Below are 14,524 nucleotides of genomic sequence, written 5' to 3' on the forward strand. Positions count from 1 at the left end.
AAGGCCTACTCCATAACCAACTCCTTAAAGGGTAAAAGACCATTTTACCCTTTCCTTACTTGTTACATAACCAAAACCCAACCCAACATGCATAGAAAGCCCAAAACACAAAATGGCAATCCAAAACCCAAGACAAAATTAACAAAAGCCCAATATGGCTCAACTTCCTAATTGGGCCTAAAACTCTCAAGGGACCAATACCAAGAAAGTCCTCAGCCTAACCATGACCCAACACCAGAAGCCCATTTGTCCAACAAGGCCCAAACTCAAAAGGCCTGGTAATGTTGAATTGGGGAGTACGTCTAGTGTACTCAAGATGTACGCCCCACATACACGACCTCGAAACATAGAGTAAAAGTCCTTTAAGCACAAATTCAGCATTACGTTGAGCGTACACTTACGTACGCCCAACGTACTCCTCAGACCCCCTTTTTTCACTCCAACAAGCCCTTAATTGGTTAAGACAAAGTGCCAAACTCTCAAATCTGATTCCATAAGACTACTTGTCACGTAAAGTTGGCAACTTTACGTGCTTGCATGGCAAAAGGAGACTCAAAAGCTCAATAAGGACTTAACAAAGTTATTAATGCTTGCTAGGACCAAAATACATTATCAAGCTTGCATTTTTATGAACCTAGGGACTGAATGGAACTAAGATCTAGCACCCATTGCTTCTGGAGTAGATCAAGAACCCATCTTTAACACAAAGACTCCAAAATGAATAAAATACTTCATGAACTAGATCTAACATACAAGATCACCAAGTTAGAATCTTTATACCTTCAAGATGTAGATCAAGATACAACAAGCCTGGATCCAAAAGCCTCAAGTGACCCCACACTTCTCCAAGAAGCTCCTTCTTCTTCTATGAACACTAAAAGAATGAAATAACACTCAAAAACTCAAAAACCACTCAAATTGGGGCTAGGTTTTCATTTATAGGGTTTAGGGGATGAAGGATGAAGATAATAGGGTTAGGTGGTGATATAAGGAGTTTAAATAGGGTTCAAGACGTTAAAATAGGGTTTGAGACTGACTGGAGTACACCCAACGTACTTCATGTATGTCATGCGTACTCCAAAGGATGATCACGGCCATTTGGCTTAGTATGCCTAACGTATTCAATATGTAAGCCCCGCGTACTAGCCCTCCTTCTAGTACGCCATGCGTTCCTTCATGTACGCCCTGCGTACCTTGTGAAACCCTAATTTCAACAATCTTCCGAAGGCCGTAACTTCTTCGTTACAAGTCTATTTCCGATGATCCTTATATCCATGAAAAAGGTAACGAGAAGCTCTCACTTCTATCAACACATACTAGCCTTAAGACCTTCCTAACAAAAATCTAATTTCCATAAAAGCCCGAACTGATACTTTACCGAAATACCCCTATGCTCCAAAACACGAACCAAACAGACAGATCACTTCAATCGAAAAGGAACATCGGCTCTAACAATCCCATCTCCGTCTACCAAAACGACCAGAAATGTTTCAAAAAAGGTAGGCATACGACGTACAAAAAGTTCATGCCCTTCTTTATCTCTAAAAATAGGATGTCCTAACCATCCAACCACTATTCCATCCCCGTTATCCATTGAGCCCGCCCTGAATAATCCCCCTTTTGCCGGATTATTTCCGATGTAATCATAAAAGGCTAATTTTTCAGGAATTTTAGACCAAGCTTCTGATAAACTTTGATTTTCGGCTAACCCAGCACTAACTCTTTTATATATTTCTTGTTGGAAGTACCCTTGATCCCATTGATAACGAGTAGGCCCAAATAATTCGATGAGGGTAGTCACTGAACCATACCACATAGTTCCGGCAACAACAATAGCTGCAAAAAAGACAACAGCGATACTACTGGAAATGACAGTTTCAATATTGCCCATACGCAATCCTTTGTATAGACGTTGGGGCGGGCGGACACTAAGATGGAATAGGCCTGCTAATATGCCCAAAGTCCCTGCTGCAATATGATGAGAGGCTATTCCTCCAAGAACAAAAGGATCAAAACCCTCCACACCCCACGATGGATTTACAACTTGTACTTTTCCTGTTAGACTCTCACCCAAATGGGTCTAGATCTCACCTTTCCAATGGCCCTAAGCTTTATAATGACTGATCTTTGGGCCACAACCTCGAATTAGGAATCGAGTTGAAACAGGCGTTACAAAGGTGTTGGGATATGATGTTAAAATGCCAAGGTTGATCTTTAAATTTTTTTAGATAATATGGGAGTGATTCAGTCTACATGAATTGCTTGTCCCTCAGCATTTGTGGGTTTAAAACATTGAAAAAGAGTGGTTGGGTGAAAGAATTTTGTAATAAAATATGGTGAACTTTCTCAGGCTACAAGAAACACACATGTCTAGAGTGGAGCTTTTAAAACAAAATCTATGTGGGGAAATTCCACGTATGAGTTTGCTTGTAATATTGCAAAGGGAAATTCTTTCTATTTGGGATCCACTAGTGTTCAAGGAGGAGCGGGTGCAGTGTAATGAGAATGTGGTTATTGTTGAAGGTTATTGGATTAGAAAGAATATTAAATGTACTCTTTTAATGTGTATGCTCCTCAAGAGGCTGGAAAGAAATGAGATGTTTGGAGGTATATTCCTTTGGTCATGACTCGTACTATTGTTTTTGGTGACTTTAATGTAGTGAGGTCTACTAATGAAAGATTAGGCTTGGTGTTTTGTGTTGCTCAAGCTACAGAGTTTAATATTTTTATTTACAAGGGAGAGCTTGTTGATATTCATATGTGTGGTAGAAAATTTACTCGGGTGGACAGGGATGGGAGTAAGTTAAGTCGTCTTGATAGATTTCTCATTTCTGAAGACCTTCTTGATGATATCTTGGATATTTCATCTATAGCTCTTGACTTGAGATGGTCTGATCATTGCCCGTTGTTCTTAAAATAAGATCATATTGATTATGGTCCTACGTCCTTCAAACTTTTTAATTCTTGGTTACATATAGAGGGGTTTTCGAAGGTGGTTTCTCTTGTAGTAAATGATTTTATTCTGGATAATTCTCTTAATACGTGCTTAAATCTAAAGAATAAACTCAAATTTTTCAAAACTAGAATTAAAAGTTGGCAATCTCGTATGTGAATTTTGAATGGTGAGCAACGAAAAGGGTTTATAAATCGTATTTTCTAAGATTGGTAATTTGATTGATGATGTGTCTGTTTTGGATAACATGATGACCAAGAGACCAAGCCTTCTCCAACAGGTGTCAGAGATTGATAAGATTGATTCTTTAGACTGTGCTCAGAAGTCAAAGATTATATGAGCGATAGAAGGTGACGAAAATTCTAAATTTTTCCATGGCATGTTGAATAGAAAAAGAAAACAAATGGCAATTAAATGGATTTTGGTGGATGGAGACTAGGTCAACAATCCAACGTTGGCGAAGAAAGAATTTTTAGCGTTTTACGAGAAGAAATTCGAGTACTATCATAGTGTTTATCTTCAGTCTCCTAACCCTTAGTTTCAAAAATTGAATGGTCAAAATCTTCTGTGGGTTAATCTTTTAAAAAGTTGTTATGGTCAAGATGGTGGATTTTGTATGTATGATTCTTCTAGGCATAAAAGTGGAGTGTGGATGGGAATTATTAAATTGGTGTGGGATATGCATAATAAATGATTAATTCCTTTTGATTCAATATCTAGGAAAGTGGGTAATGGTGAAAATACTAGATTTTGGCTTGATGTTTCGTGTGGAGACATTGTTTTGAAAGCCTGGTTTCCTCGCCTTTTTGTTATTGGTAGGAATAGGAACGCTTGTGTTAGTGATTAATGGGATGGGATCGGTGAACTTTTCAGTGGTGTCGTTATTTTGAGGGCGGGGTTCTTGCTGCCGATCTTTCGTAGCTTTTAGGTTTGTTAGAGGTAGGACATCTATCTAACAAACAAGATTCTTGGTGTTGGTCGATAGGTTCTGAAGTTTGGGGTAAAGGAGGTGCCTATGCATTCGGACCGGTTTCGACTTCAAGCAGGTTACACAGATACTAGGTGTAATAGATTTCTTCCAATTAAAATTAATATTTGTATTTGAAGATTAGTGTTGGATAAACTTCTACGAGAAACAATCTGGATAGAAGAGGGGTTGAGCTTGATTCTCTTATGCGTCCATCGTGTCTGCAGGAGATTGAGGATGTCAATCATCTTTTTATTAAGTGTACGTTAGCTCAACAATTGTCGATCAAAGTGGAGCCTTGGGTAAATATGTCAATTCCGGTCTTCTCACGAATGTGCCCGATTTGATTCAATGGATTGATGAGTTATCGGATGTGAGGACCCTTAGACTCACCATGGAGTCGATTTGCTTTACGTTGATTAGGAATCTGTGGACGTATCGAAATTCACTCCTATTCAGGACTAAGAAGTACAAAAAGGAGTTTCTTTTTAATTCAATTATTTCGTTTTCGGTTAATTGGTTTTGTAATAGGAATCACAAAGCTAGAAGGAACTGGAATGAGTGGATGCTAAATCCTATCATTAACCAATTGTTCTTTTTTCCTAGCTCCCTTACTAGCTAGTTTCTTTTATTGCATTCAACTGTTAAAAAAATCATTTTCTTCCAATTCATTATGGTATGGATTATCCATGCATTCAAATTGTTAACCGAATAAACTAATCCCTAGTTAGTGAAAAACATTGACCAAATTCCAAATAATGACATCAATATCAGAGAATATCTTGATGTCACTAAATAATGATAAGCAGGGTAAATAAAGTTATGCTCGATAAAATCCTTATTTACTCAAATCCATCCAATATGACCCGAAACAAATGTTCCGCTCCATGGAATAAAGGTTTAAATGAGACATAAGGTATTGGAACTTTGTTAAATGAAAACTTTGTTGATGGGACTTGTCCCACATTGGAAGAAAGTGGAAACTTATACTTCCTTAATAAGCCTCCTACTAGTTGTTTACCAATTAGATCAAAGGCTTGGACTAAAGGGATTGGGTTGGATTTGGTGATTGGGCTATATATATATATATATATATAATGGTCAAAAGATTGGCCTTCGGCCTAAAAGCTCTTGGGGTCTCATTGACTGGTTACATTATTTTATATATATATATATATATATATATATATATATATATATATATATATATATATATTAATTCTGATTTTGACTTTTATTTTTATGTTAAACAAATCTGTTAAATTCGTTTTAACTGTCTTGACAGTTATTTTCGGTTGACAGTTTTGGAGGGAAAAAACAGTCAATGTATATCTATAAATAGATCACCAAAGACCATATTTCGGATTCAGAAAAATCAGATAAAAATTCTTCATATAATTTCGTATTCCACAAAAAAATGAAGGGAACATAGTGAATTTCGTCAGAAGCAAGAGAAGATCTTGGTTGATTGTTGTATCCTCTAGACAGATCCCCACTAGGGAAATTTCTATCTCAAGACACTGCAAAGGAGGTCTCAATCTGCACAATTTCGTGATCATATTTTCTGTGTAATCATCATACAAATATATTTTCTGTAAATTGATTCTTGTATATTTATATATTTGAATTTTGTTTGTTTTATTTCAATTACTTTTGTTGATTGTATATTTCTGTAATAACACAAGGCACGTATTGACTAGCAAAAAGAGAATATTTTTGAAAAAAAAATATCGTATCAAAATCTAGTATAGTAGTTTCTTGTGGTTTGCAATAGAAAAAAAGTAGAAATTTGTCCTTAAGTTTTGTTATAAAGAAAACAACGACAATTATTATTAAAATAATTTAAAAGTATTATATTTATTTTATTATGGAAAAATCATATACAAAAATAGTAAATATGATGTTTGACCTTTTAAGCAAAGACTAGTACAAAAAAACATAAAAGTTTGAACTCAAAGTCCGTAATACAAAATGGTTTTGATAACCTTATTTGGATGGGTACATTTGAGTTATGACAATCATTGCATGAAGTGTACGTATCAATGTAGAATTAGATCAATGGAACTCAATAATTTTTTCTAAGTAAATTAAATTCAGCCGTTTTAAAAAAAAAGTAATTAAATTCAAAATAAAAATCTTTCATATTATTAATATATAAATTAAGTGAAATAAATGACACCAACATCCTTGCATTTTCTACATATTTATAAACTTAATAACCCCCAAAATATATTAGGAGGGGCAATGACCCCACCCTGATTGTGCTAAAGAACTAGTGACCATATAGTTTATTCACAATTATTTGTACACCATATTTCATAGTCATGCTTTATCGGATTGTGACAAGTACTCATGATATTAAAGACGTTTGTACGAATTTAAACAATAACATGTTAACGTATCTCAATTCGTGCATGAAGTACAAGTGATGTTGCGCACAAAAAAACAACAATAGAAGCATCCAGATTGTTGACAAATCATGTTGATGGTCCAGACAAGGAGGAATCAACCAAAAGATTTAAGACAAAGCTAGATGGCCATGTTTGTTTGCTCAGATATTGCGTGGGTGCGGTGGCGACACCATCTCACGCCTACTCCACCACCGTGGATTGGTGGAAAGGTCTATTGTTTGGTGGCGGTGGGACCAAGATATAATGGTGTCTACTCTAGTTCCATTATAACGAGGTAATGTTGGTCACCTAACGAATGATCGCATTTAAGTTAAGATTTGGGATTTATTGTTTGACATGATGATAAAATGAATGCAGGAAATACATATGAGCTTTTTATAGAGTTAGGTTGGACGGAATGAGGCGCTGGGAGAGCAGTGGGAAGCGTCCCGCATGGAGGAAAACCGCACCGACGTTGCGTGTAGGGTGGCATGGGGAAAGGGTGAGGGGTTCGGTTGGTGCGTTCTCCCTCCTTCGACGATTGGTTGGATTTTTTTTTTTTTTTGGAAGTAACCGTAAAAAACATATATATATATATATATATATATATATATATATATATATATATATATATATATATATATATGGAAAAATAAATATGTGGCTGTCATGTATGTAAGCTTAGGTATAGAATTTCTAATATTACTTCGTTTTGACATTAAACTAAGTTGTTTAGATATAAATTTCAAATTTAAAATACAATATCTTTCCTATTTTATTTTATTCTTTATGAATTCTCTTTTATTTCCTAAAAGAAATTACCTCCAACTAGTACTGTTAGTTTGTCTGCTTACATCTTAACCGTTTTCTAGACTTTCATCCTAATTATTGTATATGAAATTATAAATATCCAACATTTAATTGATGTTAAAATGAAAGAAAAACATATATAAATCTGATTGAGACAATGAAAATTCCTTAGCAATAGTTGACGACAAATATATGACTTTTTTATTGAAAAATAACCAAATTAACAATGTTAAGTTAGAGATATTTTACGTAAATTAAGAAAATTATAATACGAATCAAATTAAAGAATGTTTTAAATCAAATTTTAACTAAAACTATGTAGAACTAGTACTGTTAGTTTGTCTGCTTACATCTTAACCGTTTTCTAGACTTTCATCATAATTATTGTATATGAAATTATAAATATCCAACATTTAATTGATGTTAAAATGAAAGAAAAACATATATAAATCTGATTGAGACAATGAAAATTCCTTAGCAATAGTTGACGACAAATATATGACTTTTTTATTGAAAAATAACCAAATTAACAATGTTAAGTTAGAGATATTTTACGTAAATTAAGAAAATTATAATACGAATCAAATTAAAGAATGTTTTAAATCAAATTTTAACTAAAACTATGTAGTTTTGATAGGTTCTATCCGTAACTTTATATACATGACAGCCACATATTCACTAAACCCCCCCCCCCCCACACACACACACACATATATATATATATATATATATATATATATATATATATATATATATATATATATATATATATATATATATATATATATATATATAGCAACGGCTATATGTTTTTAAATCTAACTTTTTTTTGTTTTTTTAACCCTCTACAACCTCTATAAATATTTATACTCATTTATCTTCAATCAAACCTCAAAACCTCTATTTTCTTCGAACAAAAAAAAAAAGAATCCCAAAAATCAAATCCCAACCTCTGATAGAAGGAAAAAAAACTTATGTTTCGAGTTTAAGCACTTCTACTCGAAATATTTTTGCTATCGATTCATCATCACAAAGAGTTTATCGTCCCCAACTCGATGCTCCCATTCAATCTCCACTACAATTTCAATACCAAAATGTTAGACAATATTACCTGGTCCAAGTTTCAAATGTTACTCCGTAAATGTTTTCAAATTTTGTTGTTTTTCCCGATCAACATTAGTCAAATCAACCTCAACCCAAACCAAACCCCCAACCCAAACCCAACAACAATTTCAACTTGTTGATGATTTGGATTACTCGGAAGAAGAAGAGATGATTCCTGAAACTCAACCCACACCACCCCCACAACGATGCAAAGGAAAACAACAAGCGCGCAAGGGTGTTGCACAACCGGGAAGACAAAAGCCGACAACATGGCTTCCACAAGAAGAGCTGGTTTTGGTAAAAGCTTGGGTTGACATTTCTGAGGATTCGAAGACGAAAAATGCACAACCGGGAGGTCTTTTTTGGTTTCGCATTTTAGAACGTTTTCGGGAGGAGCTAGAAAAAGACGACGACTACCGTACGAAACACCAACTGAATTCGAAGTTTCGAGAAATAGCAAAGGGCGTTTAAAAAATAAACGAGTTGTACAACAACCTAAAAACCTAATGAAAAAGTGGCCAAGATGACGAAGAAATACTTCAAAAAGCTTTAAAATTTTACCTTGAGGAAGTCGGAAAACCATTCAAGTGACACGATTGTTGGAATTTATTGGTTACATGTCATAGCTAGAAAAAATACGAACAAGATTTTATATTGAAGTACAACAATCAAAGCGAACGAAAACTGACTCTAGTGGTTACACAACTTCCTCCGATGCTCGGGTCGGTCTAGATTTAAATCAGGAAGACGAAGTCGAGCTAGAAGAAATTGTGGGACCGATGGGTAAGGACAAAACAAAGATGAAGGGAATAAGGACTTATTCGGGTGCATCGGATTTTAGCATGGACATTGACGAAATGCGGAAAATAACAACGTCATTTGATCGATATAATCTTAATTTCGTTGAACGTTTGGCGTTCGACAAAGAAAAGCAGAAGCAAGGAAGAAGGAGCGCGCGGAGAGACAAGAAATGGAGGATATGAAGTTCTTGATGGAAAAACACCGTCCATCTCTCAGGACCGGCTCTCGACCTCGTGATGAAGAAGAGAGAAAAAATTATGAAAAAAATATTTTCCATAGGTTGTTGTTGGTTTGTTTGTGTTTTTTTTTAAAAAAAAAAATTCTACTTTTTAAATCTTAGGTTTATTGTAATTTTTATTTTAATTAATAAAATGCATTTTTTTAATTAAAATTTTTGGTTGTTATTAATTTAAAAATTATATATTATAAAAATGAATTAATTTTATTTAAAAAAAAGTACTAAGTGAAGTTTCCCACCAATTCCTTGGGTTTAGGTGAGGGAAAGGAAAGTAAGAGAAAAAGTGTTGTGGCCCATAAAAAATGAGGGGAGTTTCGCATCTACACCCTCCGGTCTTATATGGCATTTTTATTATTTGGATAAAACTAAATCATCAAATTGGATAATGTGAATTGAATTATTTTGGTTTGGATACTCGAATTTTTAGATTACCGTTTCAGTAAAATCGAATTATTATTTTGGATTTCAAATTAATTTAGGTTTATAAAATATGAACCGAATATCAATTTATTATTTATTTATTTTTAATATATATTTTTAATTATATATTAATTTAATAATTTATTTTTCAAATATATTCAAAAAATTTCATCTAATAGAAAATCTTAAAATGGATTTTCTCTTAAAAGTGGTTTATTTATAAAATATAAAAATAGAATATATATATATATATATATATATATATATATATATATATATATATATATATATATATATTTAAATATAAATAGTTGTTTATAAATTTTAAACCACAACTTAAATGATTTGTTTTTGTTTCTTCTAAAAAGGTTGGTTAATATTCAAATTATAGGCTTTTAAAAAAAATTATTTTTGAAAACCCAATTATAAAAACAGATCCAATTGAATTGTAATTTGGTTGAATTAGATCTAATTTGAATTCAATTTTGATTATTTAGATCCATGTTTTGAAAACCAAAATTAATTTGGATTCACTTTATTGTATTGGATCGACTCGATCCATCCAAACAAACATCCCTTGTTATATGTCTAGACAAAATTATCATTTTAGTTTATCATATTGCACATGGTGAGTACAAGATTTACTTAGTTTTTGCATGATTTATTCTTTATACATGTAAAATTGAAAAATTTTAATGGACACATCTTTACTATAGTAGTATGTTTGTAAAAACAGTTAATAATTTTAAAGCATTCATATTTTAATTTAAGTAAGCATTAGTTAGTATAAGATATAACCAAGATTTCTTTCTTCAAATTCATAAAAGCAAATGAATGAGTTCTTTTTCTTACTATTTTATTGGATTTGTAAAAATATGGCTAGTTCATAGAGGACATGACAAGCCCGTATATGCCACTCTACGGACTAAATGATAATTTTTGAAAAAGTAGTTTTTTTTTTTGTCATTGGTACAATAGGTAAAAAATAGTCGTTTTTTGAATTCTCTAAATAATTTTTTATATCATTTTAAATTATTATAAACATTATTTAATTCTTTAAATTATTTTTAATTAAAAAAAAGCATTACCTCTCACATCCACCCACTTCCTTCTCACCTTAAACCCGTTCGAACCATCATCTCTATCTATTATCTATCTTTTTTATCTCGCTATCTCTTGGTTGTACCACCTATTTGTTTTATATAAATATGTGTGCAGTAGCTAGGGATTTACTATGTGTCTTTTCTTAAAGTTCCAAACATGATTTTAAGGTTTTGAAAAGCTCTTTATTATAATCTTTTCCGGGTGGATTCCAAAGAGAAAAAGTTATCAGGTATAAGCTGGAAGAAAGTCATGGCTACTAAGAATGATGTGATCTTAGATTCGGGAGCCATTTTATTTAATCGGGCGTTGCTCTATAAAAGGAAATTATATTTTTTTGGAAGACAATGATGTGTTTTGGGCCGATTCATCAAGCCTATAAATGAAGAATATAATACCTTATTCTTTATAAAACATTTATATATTATGGTTATTATAAACTTCATAACTTATAGTCATGCACCAAAATTTGGTTTATCAAAAACATCAAAACATCTAACGTTTTATCAGAGCTTACAAGTCTTAGGTGCTACAATTCTAACATCACAACAATAGTTAAGAGAAGAAAGATCAGTAAGTCTTCAACTAATCAATATCCTTTTAGTCATTAACTCTCGATCCTGAGTATATATCACTTTAAAACAATATATATGTAATACATAATGTCTTGTGAGATATATAGGTTTAGAATTGACAATATAGTGAGCTTATAAAAATCATTTAACATAACTCGAGCTTCATGCAAAGAAAACAATAATTCAAGCATATTCATAAATATATTTAATTAAAAACTTACACGTTACCTTGTATCTTAAAGTAGACTAAATGTTTCCCTTTTCTGAATATAAGCTAACGGGTTACCCCGTTTCTTTACTAACCAAAAGGAGGAGAAGAAATCATACTCCCAATGACATATTTGCAAGACATTTACTTCATGACGGAATGTACCAACTGAAAAAGGTCTTCTTAATAAACTATTTTGGACACTTGGAAACTATGAATGCATTCATTACGTCTAGGACGATGATGACATATACAAATTTGCCTCAATACTTTTGGGCAGAGGCAGTTTTGACTGCTTGCTATACGCGAAATTGTTTTTTATTCATCGTCGTTTCAATATAACACCTTATGAAATATATTAAAAAAGAAGCCTAATGTTAAAATTTTTCATGTTTTTGGTTGCAAATGTTTCATAATGAATCTCAAGTATAGTCTTTCCAAAATTTAGACGAAAGCTTATGAGGGAATTTTCTTGGAATATTCACACAATTTTGTTGTTTATAGGGTTTTGAACAAGAGGACATGAAAAGTTGAAGAAACTTTTAATGTCACTTTTGATGATTATTATGTCAATAGAATAAACAAGAATTTTCGAAAATAACCGATTATCTCTGAAACAAATGAAGAATCTAAGGAAATTCTTACGTTTGATATTGATCTTGATCTAATTTTTGGAATTCCTGACAGAGAAATTGTTGCTGAGGTCAACATCGAAGATAATTGAGTTCCAGAAGCATTGAAACACTCAGATAATTATACACTTACCCATGAAGAAATTGAAAAAAATTCATCATCAACTTCAAGAGTCAATGTTGAAAGAATACAAAATTCAAATGATGATCAGTTGGAGGGGGAGCACTTGTATTCTTCATCTCAAATCAAAAGATAAAATTCAATTTCTCAATCTCAAGTTGAGGGGAGGGGGAATATTACAACTCAAGATGGTGTTGAGGAGGAGCATCAGATAACGAATCCATTGGTTGAGGGGGAGCCAATTGGATTAAATTGTGATAATGATAATCAAGGAAACAAATTTCTTGATTCTCATGACAATATCTCAATTTTAGATGAATTATCAAAAGCAGAAGAGACATATGAGGATGTTCATTTGGATTTTGATCCCGCCTTTCCTCTGATAGAGAAATAGATGAGGGATCATCCAAAAGAACAAGTTCTGGTGTTCTAACACGAGCATAGATTTGAGACAAAAATGAGGTTCTAAACGTTCATCAAGAATTATGCATGTTTAATGTTTTTATTTTGAAATTTGAACCAAAAATAGTTAAGAATACATTAGAACATCCCGATTGGGTTGTTGCAATGCAGGCTGAGTTGATTGAATTTGAGCGAAACAAGGTTTGGAGGTTAATTCTTAAACCGGATGATGTTTCGATAGTTTGTCTCAAATGGGTTTTAAAAATAAAATGGACAAAGAAGGCGATATTTTTCGAAACAAATTTAGATTAGTTGTAAAAGGTTACTCTCGACAAGGGGGAATTGATTATGAGGAAACCTTCGCCCTATTGGAAGACTCGTGGCTATACAAAATTTCCTAGCTTATGCAGCTCATAAGGATTTTGACATCTACCAGATGGATGTAAAGTGTGCATTCCTTAATGGTGTTCTTGAAGAGACGATTTATGTCGAACAACCACCTGGTTTCATCAATGATAAGTTTACTGACCAGGGCTATATTCTTGACAAGGCAGTTTATGGGTTAAAACAAGCACCTCGTGCTTGGTATGAGACTCTTACCAACTTTATGATAATCGCAAAATTTAAGTAAGGATCAATTGATCCCGCTTTATTTTGTAAGAAAGTATGGGATAATCTGATGCTTTTTCAAATTTATGTCGATGACTTTATATTTGGTTCAATTGATCATTCGTTGTCAAAGGAGTTTGAGGAACTAATGAAGAGTCAATTCAAGACGAGCATGATGGGGAAGATAAATCATTTCTTGGGTTTAAATATTCATCAAAGCAAGGAAGTATTTTTATTAATCAAGACAATTACACTTGAAACATACTTGAATGATTTGGAATGACGAATTGCATGAAACTTAAAGTTTCCATGACAATCGACACTCGCTTAGGTTCTTTGTTGGATAAGCGTGTTGTTGATATCAAAACATACAAAATCGTCATTGGTTCTCTTTTGTACTTAACTGCAAGTCGACATGATATAATGTTTTATGTGTGTACTTGTGTCAGGTATCAAGAAAATCTAGGAGAACCTCATCTTACTGTAGTGAAAAACATCTTTTTTTTTATCTTCATGGTATAAAGACTCTTGGATTTTTGTATCCATCAAAAACAAGTTTATTTATTCAAGCCCATTCAAATGCTAATTTAGGGGTTTTCGATTTGATCGAAAAAGCACAACATGTGAATGTCAATTTCTCGATGAGAAAGTTGTCAGCTGGCAATCGAAAAAGCAAACATATGTATCTATCTCGAGTGGTGAGGCAGAGTACATTGCTACTGCAGCTTGCACGTCTCAATTGATCTGGATTCAAAATCAACTACATGACTATGCGATAAACATGAAGAAAATTGCATTATATTGCGATTTAAAAAGCACAATTTGCATTTGTCATAATACAATTCAACATTCGAAAACAAAACATATTTCTCTTCGTTACCATTAGACCATGTTGAAGATGAGAATATTAAAGTCCGTTTTGTTAATTCAACTGATCAGCTTGCTAATAGTTTTACTAAACCTTTGGATGTAAATCATTTTCATGAATTTTAAATGGTTTGGGAATGATGGAAGCTTGTTATGTTCCTCATTATAAATAATATTTGTCTTAATCTTAAATAATGGTCATACTTTCGATTGTTGGGATGACTTTTGTGTGTTGGAATTAAACCGAACAATCGAGTTGGGTTCGGGTTGACGGGTCAGAAAACATAAACTCAACCCAACCCATATAATGTATAGGTAGGCGGGTC

General features: G+C 33.0%; 1 pseudogene; it reads right to left on the bottom strand.

Annotated features, from left to right (window-relative positions):
* Positions 1–1,420: 1,420 nt before the first annotated feature.
* Positions 1,421–8,807, bottom strand: LOC145075889 (photosystem II CP47 reaction center protein pseudogene; annotated as a pseudogene).
* Between the last annotated feature and the right edge of the window lie 5,717 nt (positions 8,808–14,524).

The sequence above is a fragment of the Lactuca serriola genome, chromosome 9 (genome assembly GCF_051521515.1).
Source record: "Lactuca serriola cultivar US96UC23 chromosome 9, Lser_US96UC23_V15, whole genome shotgun sequence".
Taxonomy (NCBI): domain Eukaryota; kingdom Viridiplantae; phylum Streptophyta; class Magnoliopsida; order Asterales; family Asteraceae; genus Lactuca; species Lactuca serriola.